Source organism: Numida meleagris, chromosome 2 (genome assembly GCF_002078875.1).
Source record: "Numida meleagris isolate 19003 breed g44 Domestic line chromosome 2, NumMel1.0, whole genome shotgun sequence".
Lineage (NCBI taxonomy): Eukaryota > Metazoa > Chordata > Aves > Galliformes > Numididae > Numida > Numida meleagris.
In genome coordinates, this window is record NC_034410.1 from 30,191,502 (window position 1) to 30,206,849 (window position 15,348).

Sequence of the window (15,348 nt, forward strand, 5' to 3'; positions counted from 1 at the left end):
ATTGAAAGGATTTATCTTACTCTTTGTCCTCTCTTTTCTTCTTCCAATTAAAAAAAAAAGATCTTCTGCCCAATCTTTCTGATGGTTTTAGTACTTTTGATGCAATGTAATGATTTATTTACAGCCGTACTCCTAAATAAAACAAAATGCGTCCCCAATTGTATTTTCATGTTGTTTTTTTAACTTGTGCAAGACAAATATTGCTAAAACTGCCATACTGCAGCATGTTTCGAAGCAGTACATAATCTTATTTTCTCAACTTTAGAAAATGGTAGAAGTCTTCTAATCTTTTCTTCCTTCACAAATTTGTTTATTGAATCATTTAAGCATTTGTGTTCCTGCTTTATACCACAAAGGCAGGTGTAAAATACTAGGGATCTCAATGTGTAAGTCATATGTAAAAACACGTGTGTGCAAACCCATGCACATACAGAGTATCTTGCAGCCCTAAATACCTTAGTTTTAGAAGATAAAGCGTTTATGATAATCTGTGGGGGCAAGAAGAGAAAAAGCTGTTAATATTGAGCCTTTTTACAGGGAAAGGATACGGAAAAAAATTATCCCAGTATCTAATTTAATAATTTTCTTTATCAGAAAAAAAAATATATATGAAGGAAATGACTAAGCGTAATTGAGGAAGAGAGACTTTGAACTTGTTATCTTCTCATATTTATGCTTATTTTACATACATATTGTCAAGAATAAGTATAGCCTGTTACCCTTCAACTTATTCTATGAGTTTCTTCCAGGCACCCCTGTGTGCTGTGAAGAATGATGGAATTATCTCAGAATGGTGTTTCATTCTTCTGAAAACAATATAGTGAAGTGGCTGACCAAACCTGGTATTACCGATGTACTGAAGTGAATCACTAGCTGAAGACACAGGCATCAATGGAGCCAACAGGTGAGAAAATAACTTCTAATTTGTTGTGGTGAGGAGTTTAACTGCAAAGAGAGGCCATATGTTTGGGATGGGGAAATATATGTTCAGTAAAGCATCAGAATAAGACAACTGATGTCAAGGTTTGGATAGGCTGATTCAGTGAGGATGAAGAGGAATCCAAGGTAAGCTTTGGATTACCAGGCAAAGTGAGCAGAAGTGTTTTAAGAGTTACCTTGTGTATATAGGAAATGAGAGAAATTCCAAGGAGTTTGCAGTGAACTACAGAAACTTCACGTTGGTGATGAAACACACCATCTTCAGGGGCGAAGAACTTTCATGGCACAAAATGTTTGCATCTGTTCTCTTTCTCTATATTGCAAGGTGGAAAATTACAGACAAAGTTGAACACAATCAAGGAAGTACGGTGTAAATTTTGTCCAAAGTACTTATTTAGTAGTTAGTTCCTTGTTGAATTATGCTCTTTAATGCTTTATTTTTGTATTGGCTTCATAAATGACTCTTTGCCTTCAGTGCTATAAATGGATTGGCATTAGCACAGTCACTGCAAGTAAATATTTTGATCCGTGATGAAACTGTTGTCCTTAATACACCTTTAAATGAATACATATATTGGTGAACACCAGAGACTTCTGCCTCACTACACTGATATGTTTGCATAAGTTTATTAAAAAGAAAAAATAAAAACTGTAGACAAACAGTTCTAGTTTCTTAGTCTCCTTTATTACATGTAAAGACTATAAAATAATTATAAATTTAGGGGACAGAACTTTGCCACTGGCTTGAAGCCTGCAAAGATCCAGTGGGCTTGCATAGCAAAGCAACAAAATACATTGGTAAAGGAAAACATATTAGTATTTTTAGCCATTTTATGAAGGAATGCCATTAAACATTTCAAAGTTTATAAATGAAGGCCTAGTGAGATCCATCCAATTTTGCAGTATCTGTGTAAGTATGCGTATATTTATAATATAAATGGTTTGGCTTTCAGGATGCTTGACAGTAAGAAGAAATTTGGCAGCATGATCTTGTGATGAATGCTTTTGAACTGAGTTTGGCTTGGAAGCATACCTGTCCTTGCTCCTTTACTTCCCAGAATAGTGAGTATCCCATAATTGAGGTTTGCTCAGAAGTTTGAATTCAGTGTGGGTGACAGGACATTTTGATTTGAGAATTTTTCTCGTGTCTGAATCATGTGGTTGTATTCAGAATAAATCACTGTATTAGTCCTACAGAGAGCACCTGTGGGCTACTTTTATAAAGGAACGCTGTTTGCCAATATGGATGTACAGTTTTTACCCTGCAGACAGGGGCTTATTCAGAGTTTGGTTAATTTGGAGTCTGAAAGGTGTGGATTTTATTTCCCTGTTTAAAACTTAGTCTTTAAATAGACAGTCACTCTATAAATGCGGTCATAGTAATAATAGTTGGGTAAAACTTTGTTCAATTAAAAATCTTGGGGATTGTTAGGAATTCTGCTCACCTGTAGGTTAGAGGCTGATTATAAGCATCGAGGCATTGCTTTACATGTCTTTTCGAGTTTGTCAAGCTCTCTAAAGTCCTTTGGAGTAAAAATGATGCATAGATGTTAGATATTATTTGTAATAACTTACAATTCACAGAGCAATATGTAATCTCTCATGAACTTTTATCAGTATGACACGACAGCAGATTCTATCACAAAATTTCCACATGTTCCTCTAAATGAAAAGAGGGTGTTCCTCTGTGACAATATTTGGTTTTATTCCCTCACATTTATGCCCTAGACTAAATTATAGTATTTTGTTTGCAATTTTTTTGTCATATCATGTTAGCCTAATATACCACTAATACCATTTTAATACGGAAATGTTAGTGCTCCTCCTCATCAGATGATATAGTACCTTATCACATTAGCCTGCTATGACTTTTTCTTGTGGTATCAGTTACTACACTATAATTACATTCCTACCTTATTTTCAGACTGGTAGACACCACAGTTGTTCACAATTCCACATTTGAAACCCTACATAATCTCCATTACACAGTTCTACAGTTGGAAAGGCAGTGTTGGTATTATTAGCAAGCTTGAGTAGCTTACTTCTTGCTGAAGTCCAGCCTGAAGTGCCTGGAAAGTGAACATTTTTTTGGAACTTTGAGAAAAAAGAAGAAAGATAAAGTATTAGCATAAAGCAAACAAAGAACAAATCATTCCAACCCAAAGAAAAAAACCGAGAAAACAGGCTCCCACCAGCAATACAGAGATAACTAGAGTTTGTGCAGTAATTGAAAGAAGAAATCTCAAAAACAATAGAAGCAACTCCTTTGTTCCCTTACTATTCACTTTCTCCTGTTATTTTCTATCCTCATATTGAAGTAAATATATAAACCTTTAATGGAAAGGGTAAAATCTGTTCTCTCTGTCTGCAGGGTGTTCTTTGGTGACAGTCCCTTCCGTGGAAGGAAACAAAGAGTTTTGCTGTCCTGGTTGAGACATTCTGACACCAAGAAGATGAAAAATATTTATTTCTCAACCTCTTTTTTTTTTTTTTTAAACTTTTTGCCTTATCAGGATACTGTTTTATTCCTTGGCTTACCTAAAATGCTAACAATCTTGCTGTGGCAAATTGATGAACCATTGTCATGGCTTAACCAAGTAGGCAGCTAAGCACCACAGAGCTGTTTGCTCACTTCCCCTCCTAATGGAATGAGGGAAACAAAATAGAACTTGTAGCTTGAGATAAAAACTATGACTGTGTTGTGATTTAATCCAGCAGGTAGCTCGGCACCACACAGCCATTTGCTCATGCCCCTTCCTCCCAGAGAGATGGGGGAGAGAGTCAGAAAATAAAGTAGAACTGTTGGGTTCATACAGATAAAACTATTTACTAGGATGGAGAAAAGGAAAAGAATAATGTTTGTGACTATAATGAATGTATGTAGCAAGTGATGCACAAGCAATTGCTCACCACTCCCTGACTGATGCCCAGCTAGCCTCCTGAGCAGAAGAGAGAGAGCACCTCCATCCAAACTTCTGCATGATATCAGATGGAATGGAATATCTTCTTGCCCAGTTTAAGTCAGCTGTCCTAATTCTGTTCCTTCCCAGCTCCTTGCGCCCTTTGCTGAGAATGGCCTTGGCTCCATACAACACTGCTTAGCAGCAACTATAAGCATCCATGTGTTATCAACTTTGTTTTTCTCCTAGAACCAAAACATAGTATCATACCAGACACTGAAGAAAACAGTTCCATCCCAGCTGAAACTAAGATGGACAGAAAACAGGAAACAAAAATACTATAACAATGATATATATATATATATATATCCACAATACAATTACTTGCTGACCAAAGCCCAGCTAACAATAAAACTGCCTGCTGACTGATGCCCTACCAGCAAAACATCTCATCATCCACCAACTGATGCCCAGCCAATCTCTGAGAAACAGCTGCCCCCAGCCAAATCTCTACTGCTTCATATCTTAATAGCGTAATGTTATACGGTATGGACTAACTCCGTGACTAATCCAGGACTGCTGTCCTGGCTTTACCTCACCCCCTGCTGCAGTGCCATAATTGCAGTGGTCCTTCCCCATCAAGTGATCTGGCCTGGCCCTGGGTGCACTCCCATCACTCAGCAACAACCAAGATATTGGTGTGCTATTGATACTCTCTCAGCTGAAACCAGGCCAACCATGCAGCTGCCTGGATCACTAATGTGCTCTATTTCTTATAAGCAGATTATGTTACACCTCTGTGCATCCAGATTTACCTCAGGTCTGCAAAAGTTCTATAGACTCACAGTACTGGACCATCCTATACTCATCCTAATATTCTAGTTTTTCAGTTAAGGCTTTTGAATTCGAGTAAACAAATGAAATACTTGGATATGTTGTCATCTTCTTTAGAAATAGACTCAGGTACATTTTGATAATGCTTTAACAGTGCGATGTTAACCTTAGCATTCCGACTTGAAGCTAACTCTTACTTTGGTTAGTATGTCATTACAGTTTACATATCCAATCATTTATAGAGCATGCTGAGTGTGCAAGATGTATGCTGTCTAGATGCCCAGCATTAGAGAAGTGGGAGGTGAATGCGGTATGCAAGACCCTATATGGTACAGTGGGCACTGATTATGGCTGCCACTTTGGTGTGGCATCTGCCTGGAGGAACCCCTCCCCTTCCAGCACTTTTTATTTTTTTTATTTGCCTTTCCTCTCATCTTCATTTTCTACTCCAGATCTCGCAGTTTTAATCCAAGGTAAGAAGTTTGCTGATTTTTTTTTTTTTTACCTCCTCTCAGATTTTCAGGATTTGCATACTTCTATATGTGCTTTAGCCCAAGTTGGTTGGCTAAACCTAACTCACTTACAGTTATTTATTTATTTCCAAAATATGGTCTTCGAGTGCTTTCACTGTCAGCTATGAGGTGCCTTTTCACCTCTCCTCTAGTTGAGATGGAAACACGTATCCTTGGTCCAAAAAAAATTGCAAGAGCATGGTGAGAGGTGCTCAGGTCAGTGCAGTTAATGACTGGAAAGAACTCTACCACCTGAGTAAGATCTGTACCATCTAGGATGTGTGTTTTGGTCTTTGATGACATTATTGAAAATGCATTTTCTGTGCTTCAGATTCTGGTACTGCTGATGATTCTTGCAGTTGTGTGCATAACAGATGAACAGAATATGGTTTATGTGAGCAAATCTGCAAAGCACTGGGTAACCAAGTAATTCTCTTTTTACTCTCTGCTTTCTTCTCATTGACGTAGTACCTTTCCTATTGTTTTCTTCTGTTTGAATATGCAAACCTCAGCAGCTGCTCCTTTCATGTGTCCAGTTGCAAGTGTATCTGTCCTCTTTAGTGATATGTTTTTTCCTCAGTAAAATCTTCTGACTTTCAGGGTATTGTCATAAGTTCTGTCAGTGTTCCCGTTCACCCTCTTAAAGAGAATGTGTCCTATGAGCTGGATAAAGGCTTCACAGTGCATGAATTACACATTAGTGCTGGAGAAAATATGTTTCCTACTACACAGATTTTTATTTTTATAGCGGAGTGTTCTATGATTAATCTATCATCAACTGATTCTGCTGGAATTTTGCTAATATTGTTTTATAATTCAGCTTTAGTAGAACTTAGAGTCATTGTATTTATTCAGCTTGTGTTTTGCCCAGATTTGTAAACTATTCACCCTAGTACATCATTTGGTTGCAGCTGTGAAAGTATCACTGGGCAACTTCATGGCTGCTCATGTTTTCAGAGGAACAGGTCTATGTCAGAACAGATGACTATGATAGGTTACATTCCCCTCCACATTTTTTTGGGAATTTAGTCTATTCCTGTCACTAACAAGCACTAACAGTGATATTAATAAGTGTTACATAGTGACTTTAGTTTCCTAACCTACTTGCAGTGTCTTTTTATGTAAGGAAAAGCTAAGGGCTTTTAGGATATTGAATATCTTTTCACAGAGATTTCTAATTTCTAGTGAATCCAGTAATACACTTTTTAATTTCTTTGTGTAGTTGTATTGTGGTTTTATAGATTGATTGTAGCTTTGCCTACATGTGCCCTCAGGCTGTTGGAAAATGAGATTCATCATTTCAATGAATTTACTCTAAATATAGCTTGATCAATTATACTACATTTCAGCTAAGAGATTATAGGAGGTCAGCAGACTGAAGTATAAAGCCATTTTTTAAACACAGTGTAATTTCCTTCAGATAATTGTCCTGCCTTTTGAATTGCTATGGAAGAGTACATGTTCCTTTACTCCTGCAAAAAACATTGGTTAAGCAACAAGAATGGCTGGAGTTTAGTGGGAATTCTGCTGCAAACCTATGTGGTGTAATTAGCCAGTAATCTCAGGAGCACTGGTGGTTAGCATCCTGAACTGGGAAGTTGGTGGTTTGAAGTCTCTCTTCCCATGCTGAGCAGTTGCGGTAGGGGGATGGTGTCCTTCTGACTACCATCCTCTACTTTCATTCTTTCAATATGTTAATTTCTGAACACTCAAAAAGTCCTCTGTCGGATCAGAAACAAAGTCCTCGTGAGGTGCCTAACCTCCTATGCTTTCAAAAAAGTGGAATGTCTCCTTTTTTCATCTCTCAGTAGTTTTCCTTCCTTACAGGAAAAAATGCCATTACATTTACCTTCTCTAACCTTTGGTAGATATTTGGAAATGCAAAATTTCTTCTCTTTGTGACTGGAGAGAAGGAGGAAACTGTCACAAAATGCACTTCACTTTGCTTTGGGTATTTTCTGGCTGATTATTTTTTTATGTCTTGTAGATAAATGTAACCTGAATAGTCTTTACTTACACGGGCTCTGAATATCTTGTCTCATTATGTTTCTCACTAGAAGAGACAACTAAAACTCACATACAGTGAAGCTGAATGTGTGCAGTAATGTTTTAAATGCACTTCAGAAAGTGATGACGTTTCTTGAAAGTGCAGCAAAATTCACGGCAACATATTCCTCTGTCTCTGGCATTATGTTCTTGGGCTGCTGAAGTTTCTTCAGGAGCAGCATGGACCCAGAACCGTCCATATTTTTATTTAGCTTGATGCAATGCATGTATATCATATGATGAGTTCTGCAGTTGGTTCAGATATATAAAGATGGGGAGGGAAATGTGTGATGCTGCATGTACTGCCACTCAGCCGGTGGTACTTACCTTATGCAGGTGGCTGCAGAAATTCACTGGGGTATTATGGAAAAGTTTTGCTGAGTACTTGCACATTCTCTCCGCCCAAGGTCTGTTGTAGCATTTGAACTGCAAACTGAAATGGCAGTCAATTGCTTGGAGAACACCCAGGAGAGCATGCCAACAGGAATGCCACCTGTTATTCCTTGCGTGACTAGTGGAAAGACATGCGGTCCTACCTGTGTGTGAAGAGATCTAATCCCTTTCTTCTATCATTAGAGCAGGTGATTCTGGCTCACGTATTTTGTGTACATTGAAAGGTAAATATTTCCACAGTGTATTTCATGTGCTGCAAGAATAACTATTATTTCCTTCAGGATCTTATGATATTTAGCAGTGCTTCCCTTTTATGAAATATTTAAACTGATGCATATATTTTAATTGTATATTTTTAATTCCTTAGGCACCATCAGTTTGAAAAGCAGTGAGGGCTGCTGCTGACTATTAAGTTTCAGAAGACACATAAAATCCTACAGTTTACTCTTAACCGAGTTCCATAACATGTTCAATGCTTTTTCATTAACACATTTCTTTATATGTGACAGTAAAAAGCTTTTTTTTTTTTTTTTACTTTGGAAAATGATATTAAATTGTTAAATGTTGAATAAAATATAATAAAAGAAATAGAATTAAGTACGAAATATCACATTATTTCACATTATATTTAAAAAAGGAGAAGAACAGAATAAGTATTCCAGTTTACTAGTGAGCATAGCTTTAAATCTTCATGAAAAATGTTGACTGCTACTTAGGAGATTGTTTGTGTACATGTAAATGATTATAAATTTTATGACTAGCTGTGAAAGTGAACCTTTCATTTTCAGAAGTGGACAAAAAGATATCATGGTTTCTTTCACTGTTGTGAGTGTTACCTATGAATCCCAGGTATCCCAGGAGAAGATTATGCAGGGCTGGAATCCAGTGTCTATAAAATGTAGACAATGGATTTCCCCCACCCAGCTTGTGCTGCTCATGCTTGATCACTGAGTAGCTCTCATTCTGGTGTGGCTGCTAGGACAGAATTCCTATCCTTTTTCTGGCAACTGAGTCTAAAAATAAGGCTGGGATGGATTCCTTCCAGTTTCCAAGTTTCCCCTCACAGACTGCTGAGGAACATAGACAGCCAGCTTAGATACGTGGTTTTTAGAATTCAGAAGTCAAGCAAGATGAATCCTACTGCTGGCTGGGCTGCATTAAAAGAGGAGTGGCCAGCAGGGAGAGGGAGGTGGTAGTCCCCCTCTACTCGGCTCTTGTGAGGCCCCATCTGGAGTACTGCATCCAGGCCTGAGGCCCCCAGCACAAGAAAGATGTGGAGCTCTTGGAATGCATTCAGAGGAGGGCAACCAAGATGATCAGAGGGCTGGAGCACCTCTCCTATGAGGAAAGGTTGAGGGAACTGGGCTTGTTTAGTTTGGAGAAGAGAAGGCTCCGGGGAGACCTCATTGTGGCCTCTTGAAGGGAGCGTATAAACAGGAGAGAGAACGATTGTTCACGAGGGTGGATAGTGATAGGACAAGGGGGAATGGTTTTAAACTGAGACAGGGGAGGTTTAGGTTAGATATTCGGAGAAAGTTTTTCACTCAGAAGGTGGTGACACACTGGAACAAGTTGCCCAGGGAGATTGTGGATGCCCCATCCCTGGAGGTATTCAAGGCAAGGCTGGACGTGGCTCTGGGCAGCCTGGTCTAGTGGTTGGTGACTCTGCACTCAGCAGGGGGGTTGAGACTAGATGATCTTTGAGGTCTTTTTCAACCCAGGCCATTCTATGATTCTACCTTTGCTGTTGTCTTTTGTCACACTAACAGGTCTTTGGTACAACCAGGGGCAAGAACTGAGATCTGAGACCCAGTGAGAGACTTGTACTTTGTATAATTTACAATATTTTTTTAAAGTCCAGATCTTCAGTGTGTAAATACTTAATATTTACTGAAATTAGGTTCCTTGAAGGGACTTCAGATTAGGTTGACAGAAGCAGGTGCATCCTAAATTACTAGCTACATTTGAAATGCTTAATCTAAAACCAGAACTTGTTGGCAGAGTTATCCAGTGATTTCGTTTATTAAGAGCTGGGCCCTTGGCTTTGGCCAGTGTCTGTGGTCTCTTGGAACACTCAGTCAGTTCAGTGTCCTTTCCTATAAGACAGCCCGCTGATCACAACAAAACTCCATGTTAGTGTCTGTGAATGAAAAAGTGAAATGAAATTGATTGAATTTAGAGTTTTTTCTTGTCCTTATTCTAGTTTACACTGACAGCAAGCAGATGCTCATATCGCATGAGTCTATCCCGTAAGAGAGGAGAACCAGGAGGCTAAAAAAGGCAGAGAGTATCGGAGAAAAGACACCTGCAGGGAAAGTAAGTACAGTATCCCTTGTGGAAGATGATATCTTTCTAATTTCTTCAAGGTTGGTCCTACTGTGCCAGACAATCACAAATGAAAGGAAAGAAGAAAAAGAAAAATAAATCAGTACTCGTCATACTGTTTTTTGAAACCATAGTAATTTACTGTCATATTACTTGAGGGCAAGTCATACTGAGGTGTCACAAATAAACCACGCAGCATTTGTTTTTCTGCATGTTGTCATATTTCCACGTTTCAGAGCTTGGACTGCAAATCATGTGTTGTTTTATTAGTTTTATCTCTTCATTTTTGATTCAATGTAAACCTGCATATTTTCACTTCCACTAACATGGGTTTAGGCCATGGGAAAACGGCAGAATCTCCCGCTACTATGTATGCTTGCAAACGTTTGGCAACAATTCTGTTCTGCTAGCACAAATTAGAAGATTTTTTACTTTTGGTTATTAGTTTTCAAACTAGTTAAATGTATATGGGACTCTTAATGGATTAGGAATGTAATAAGAGCAGTTCAACATCCTGAAATTGCCAGTGGTGACTTTATGGGTTGCATGGAAATAGCTTTGATCATGTTCATCTTAACACGCTTAAAAAAAGACTTTTTTTTTTTGTAGTTTCTTTGTTTTCACGAAGTAAAAAAAGGTCTCAAATGAAATGTACAGTGTAAATGAAACCATGTCCAGATAACAAAGCAGCACAGTCTGTAAAACAGAGACAGCTGCCTCACTGTTGGAATGATGTTAAAATCAATGTGTGTATATGATGATGGAGATCTACAGATTCTTATCTTTTAGTAGTGTAGAAGGCACTAGGGCTTTTCCAGGGGAGAGGAATGTTTTACGGTATACTGCCAGGTACGCAAGTTGTCTTGTGTAGATTTTTAGGTCCTCTAATACTAAGTATAAATGATCTGATTTGGGGTTATGCTGAACTTCATAGTCCTCCTTATGAAGGCAATGGGAACAAGGACTCTTGAATTTAGTAAATGTTTAATGTCTAGGAGGATTGATGCTGCTTCCCCCCCCTCGGTACTTTATCAGATGATCAAAAATGAAACAAACAAACAAATGAAAATATGCTGTATTTTGAGAAGTTCCAATTGATTTTAGCTCCAAGTGCCCCAATGCTGAAGTGGACGATGATGTACTGACTGAAGGAGATGGCAGATTTGAATTTATGAAAGCCTGATGATCTTCAGTCCTTCTCAGATGCATGACAATTCTTTCTGAATTCTAGTACATCAAATATTTCATAAAACAGGTCTCTCCTTTGAGCCCACAAGGGATCTTGAGGTGCATAAGTGCAGAAGAGAACTATTTTCCTCCTTTTGTACAGAAAGTCAGCTTGGAGGCAATGCTCAGGTACAAGATGAATTGTAATGTGGAAACAAGTTAGCTTAGCCAACAACTGCCTAAGCATCACAGTTCATGTCTTTTCAGTAATTATTGCATTTAATACAGCTAGTTACTTGCACAAAGGAGTTTCCGGATACAGCAATTTCCACGGAGGGCTGTTTGGGAATGTACAGGCCCATCATTTAGCTCTGATATTGTTGGGTTGTCAGAGCTGATCATAGCTCTTGACGGAACACCTCTAGCTTTTTTTTATGGAGTGCATCAGAATGACATTTCGCATTGTTTAAGTAGGAGTGATCTGTTAGTTTATATTTTATCTAAAACTGCAGAGCAGATGACCTCCCTCAGGGTCTAAATGCATGAATCCTATGTGCATGTTATAATTAATAGTAGAGCTGGGAGAGAAATTCATAACAAGGGGCCGAAGAGCTGGGCAGAGCAACTTGTCAAAAAGAAGGAAATTCCACTACAGATTAGCTTATTTTTAAGCATGTCAAGCTCTACATACAAACATGATATATTGCTTCCTTGTAATGTCTGTTTAGGCCCAGATGCTCGAGGCACTGTCAGGGAGTGCTGTAAATTTTGTCTGAGTCAGGGCAATTCTGATTGATCTCTGAGTGTAAAATCGATAAGAAGACACTGTCATTTTCTTAAAGGATGAGCTAGAAAAGGAAAATAAATTAAGACTCCACTGAATGTCTATCTCCAGTGCTCATTAATTCAGTGTGGTCTGTACTTTGTTAATGTTATGTCCACAGCTTTAATCTTCCAGGTGCTCTTCCTGCAGATAGTCGACAGCAGCCCTTTATTATGTTATGTATATTTCATCCACACGTGGTGGAAATAAAATGTCTGCCTTCTTCTTTCCCTGAGCTCCTGATTAATCCATTTTATTATTTTTCAGAAATACATCACTTGGGTACTGATTAACTTAAAAATGGAAAGCCATTGTCTTTCTTGCGTGTCCTTCATCAGAACTAACACATTGACTACTCATTTGTCTTGAGTTGTTACAGCAAATAACGACTACCAAGCGTTTCCCCTTATGTAATATACTTCAGGAAGATTAATTTACTTCTACTCTTTTTCTCCAATTCTTTTTTGTCTAGTAAGACTTTTTTGACATCTTTTAACTCCCTCCCAGCTCCCACTCTCCTGCTTCCTCTTCAAAATTTTTACAGCATGCACTGAAGTCATGGAGCAATCACTAAAACTGGCTATTGTAATCTTCAGATTAAGTTGTCCTCTGCTGCTGTGGGTATAGCTACATTCTAAGCTGAATTTATCCGCACTTGTGAAGGTGGGGACATGGTCTTAAGGTGGCTGTTCATTTAAAATAACTTCTAGGTGGTCCGTTTATTTTGACAGTCTCTCATGCATGGGTGTACTGTATTAGATGTATACTGTATTAGATGACTTCTCTAAGGTGAATACAGGTTACTCATAGGAGTACATACTATGGGCTCAAACCCCATGACACTGAAATACAGACTTATTTTTATAGTTGAGCAGCCTTTCTATGTATATATTTCTTCTATAGAAATATTTTTTTTAAATCATAAGTACATGTTCATTTTATGCTTCTGTTCTTGCTTCAAAATTAAGACCCAAATGATATTTCTGTCCCTGCATATTCAAACGAAGTAGCCATTAATGATGAAGTATGAGAAGCAAATAATTTTTGGAAAGAAAAAAGTAACATTTTCTATCATTTTTTCCCCCAACTGTTCTGAGTACCTCACTGTGCTGTTTTCTTACAACTTCATTATGTATCTCTAGGATGCCTTGATTGAGAAAACAGGCAGAGGTAGTTCAAAAAAAAGATCTCTTTGCTTCAACAAGCATTTTATTCATATTCATGAAGCATCTTATTCCCATTCCTTAACAAAGCACAGCATATACCAATTAATTAATTTTCCTGGAGACGTCATTTTTGAGACCAGATCTTGGACTGTCTGTTTCCTAGCTGAGCAGACTTCACTTATGCTAAGGAAGTCAATTTGATGATCTCATCAAGCAGTTTGCAACATTTTGTCTCAAAATTATTCATCAAGAATTTTTATTTTATTCACTGAACTTCAAATTCTTTACAGAAGCTCACAAATGTTTTTAAAAATTACAGTAAATATATCTAGAACGAAGTATGTTGAGCTAAGCTAACATCTAAACTGGATGTGCTTTACTGATGTTCATCTTTGAAGAGGGTTGTAAGTCAAATGATAGGTCTATTTTTCCTGTTACATTTCAAAAATTTATACTTTCTGAATAGGTCACTACAGAAGGTAGAGTTCCAGAAGAGGTTGAGCTTTGCTGCAGATCTACAGTTCCTACCACAAGGCTATCTTTCAGTAACACCTAAAATATGAAAATTCCTTCTCTGGTATCCAATGGTAAAATATAGTTTTTAGGCAAAACTGTTATTTGTATATGAGAAGGGAGAGAACCGTCTGATTTGGACTTGACTTGCACAGTCTGATCCCCAAGTTCCTGGAAGTTCCAACTCCGGTGACACTGACACTGATATCCTCAAGATAGGGAGAGGAAGGTGAGGTCAGAGCCAAAAAGCCTTCTGGGCAGAGACAGAGTATATAGTGTTCTGTGGCATCATCAAAGCCACTCAGCAAGGCGATCGAGGTTATTAAACAGAAAAAAGCTGTAAAATTCCTTCAGACAATAGCAATCCACATTAGGAGGAAAATTATGATGAACTAAATACAAAGGGTAACCCCAGATACAGAATTGCCTCTGGGTTCAGTAAACGCTGATCTGATTGTTGTCTGAATTACAAACCTGCAAACCTCTGACAGCCAGTTATTTGTGAAGGCAATAAGCATTTGTGATAGGAAAGGTTTTCATAGTGGTTGTGCTGCCTAGCCATGTATCTAGATCAGCTGAGTTTGGGAGTCAAGTCAGAAAATCTCCGTCAAAATAGAATTGCTCCAACTGAGCATTATTGAACAAGTATATTTTTCAAGCTCGTTTTGAATGTGACTGAAATATAGCCATAAGTTTATAAACTGTATCATAGTAGACATTTTTATACTGTCCTTGAAAAACGCACCTGTAGTAGAGTGGATGGTATGGATTTAATAGTAATATATAATAGAAATACACGTAGTAAATATATAAAGCTACGTATATAATGCACATAACAAATGGCAGTGCAGGTATCCCAGACTGCATTACATTTACAGTAGGTCCTCTGCCCATTCTCCATATGAAACAGTCAGACACTTGAACCTGTGTGAGTTCGTTTACCCTCAGCAGATCCAGAGGCTAACATTACAAGACCCTTGCTGATGCTAAAGGTTTTTAAGGTGTGCCTGTTTGTAACTGAAGCATTGAGCATGCATTTTTTGTTTATTTATTTTAGTAGAGAAGAGTGGTTCCAGTTTGAGGTCTGTATGTTTAAGCGCATATACAGAAGAAACATCTGTGAGTTTTCACACAGAACAAAGTAAATAAAAATGCCCCACTTCTATTACAAAAAGAAACAAAATTCACCCTAGTTAAATTGGACACCTGTTAAGGTGATAATTCTGCTAGCTTTACTATATGTTAGTATTCCCACTGATTTTAGTGAATGAACATGTTTTCTGTCCTGCTCTTCCATCACATGGCCAAGAAAAATAAGCAGTAAATGATTTTAAAATTAATATTGAAATTCTTAGTTTAACATGTAGGGCAATAGGAATATAGGACCAAGAAACTTAAACAGTCTAGATTCCTTCTGGGAATAGCGAGAGATAAATAAAAAATCTCTCAAGTGGTGACTACCTGCTTTACAAACAGAATTCTTGACAGAGTTAACGACTTCCTTAAATGCAAAAGGTGTTTTCATAGTTATATCAACAATTTGTTTATGAGTCCCTCAAAATTTAGCTAACTCAGAGTTCCATGGACTCCATGGAAAAAAACAGAGTTCAAATCAAATTCAGTCAAGCCAGTTTAAACACTAGGAAAAAAAAAATAGATACACAGAGTATATGAGCATTAATCTGTTAATAAAGGGAGGATCATTTAGGAGACCAAAAGTGATGGTATCT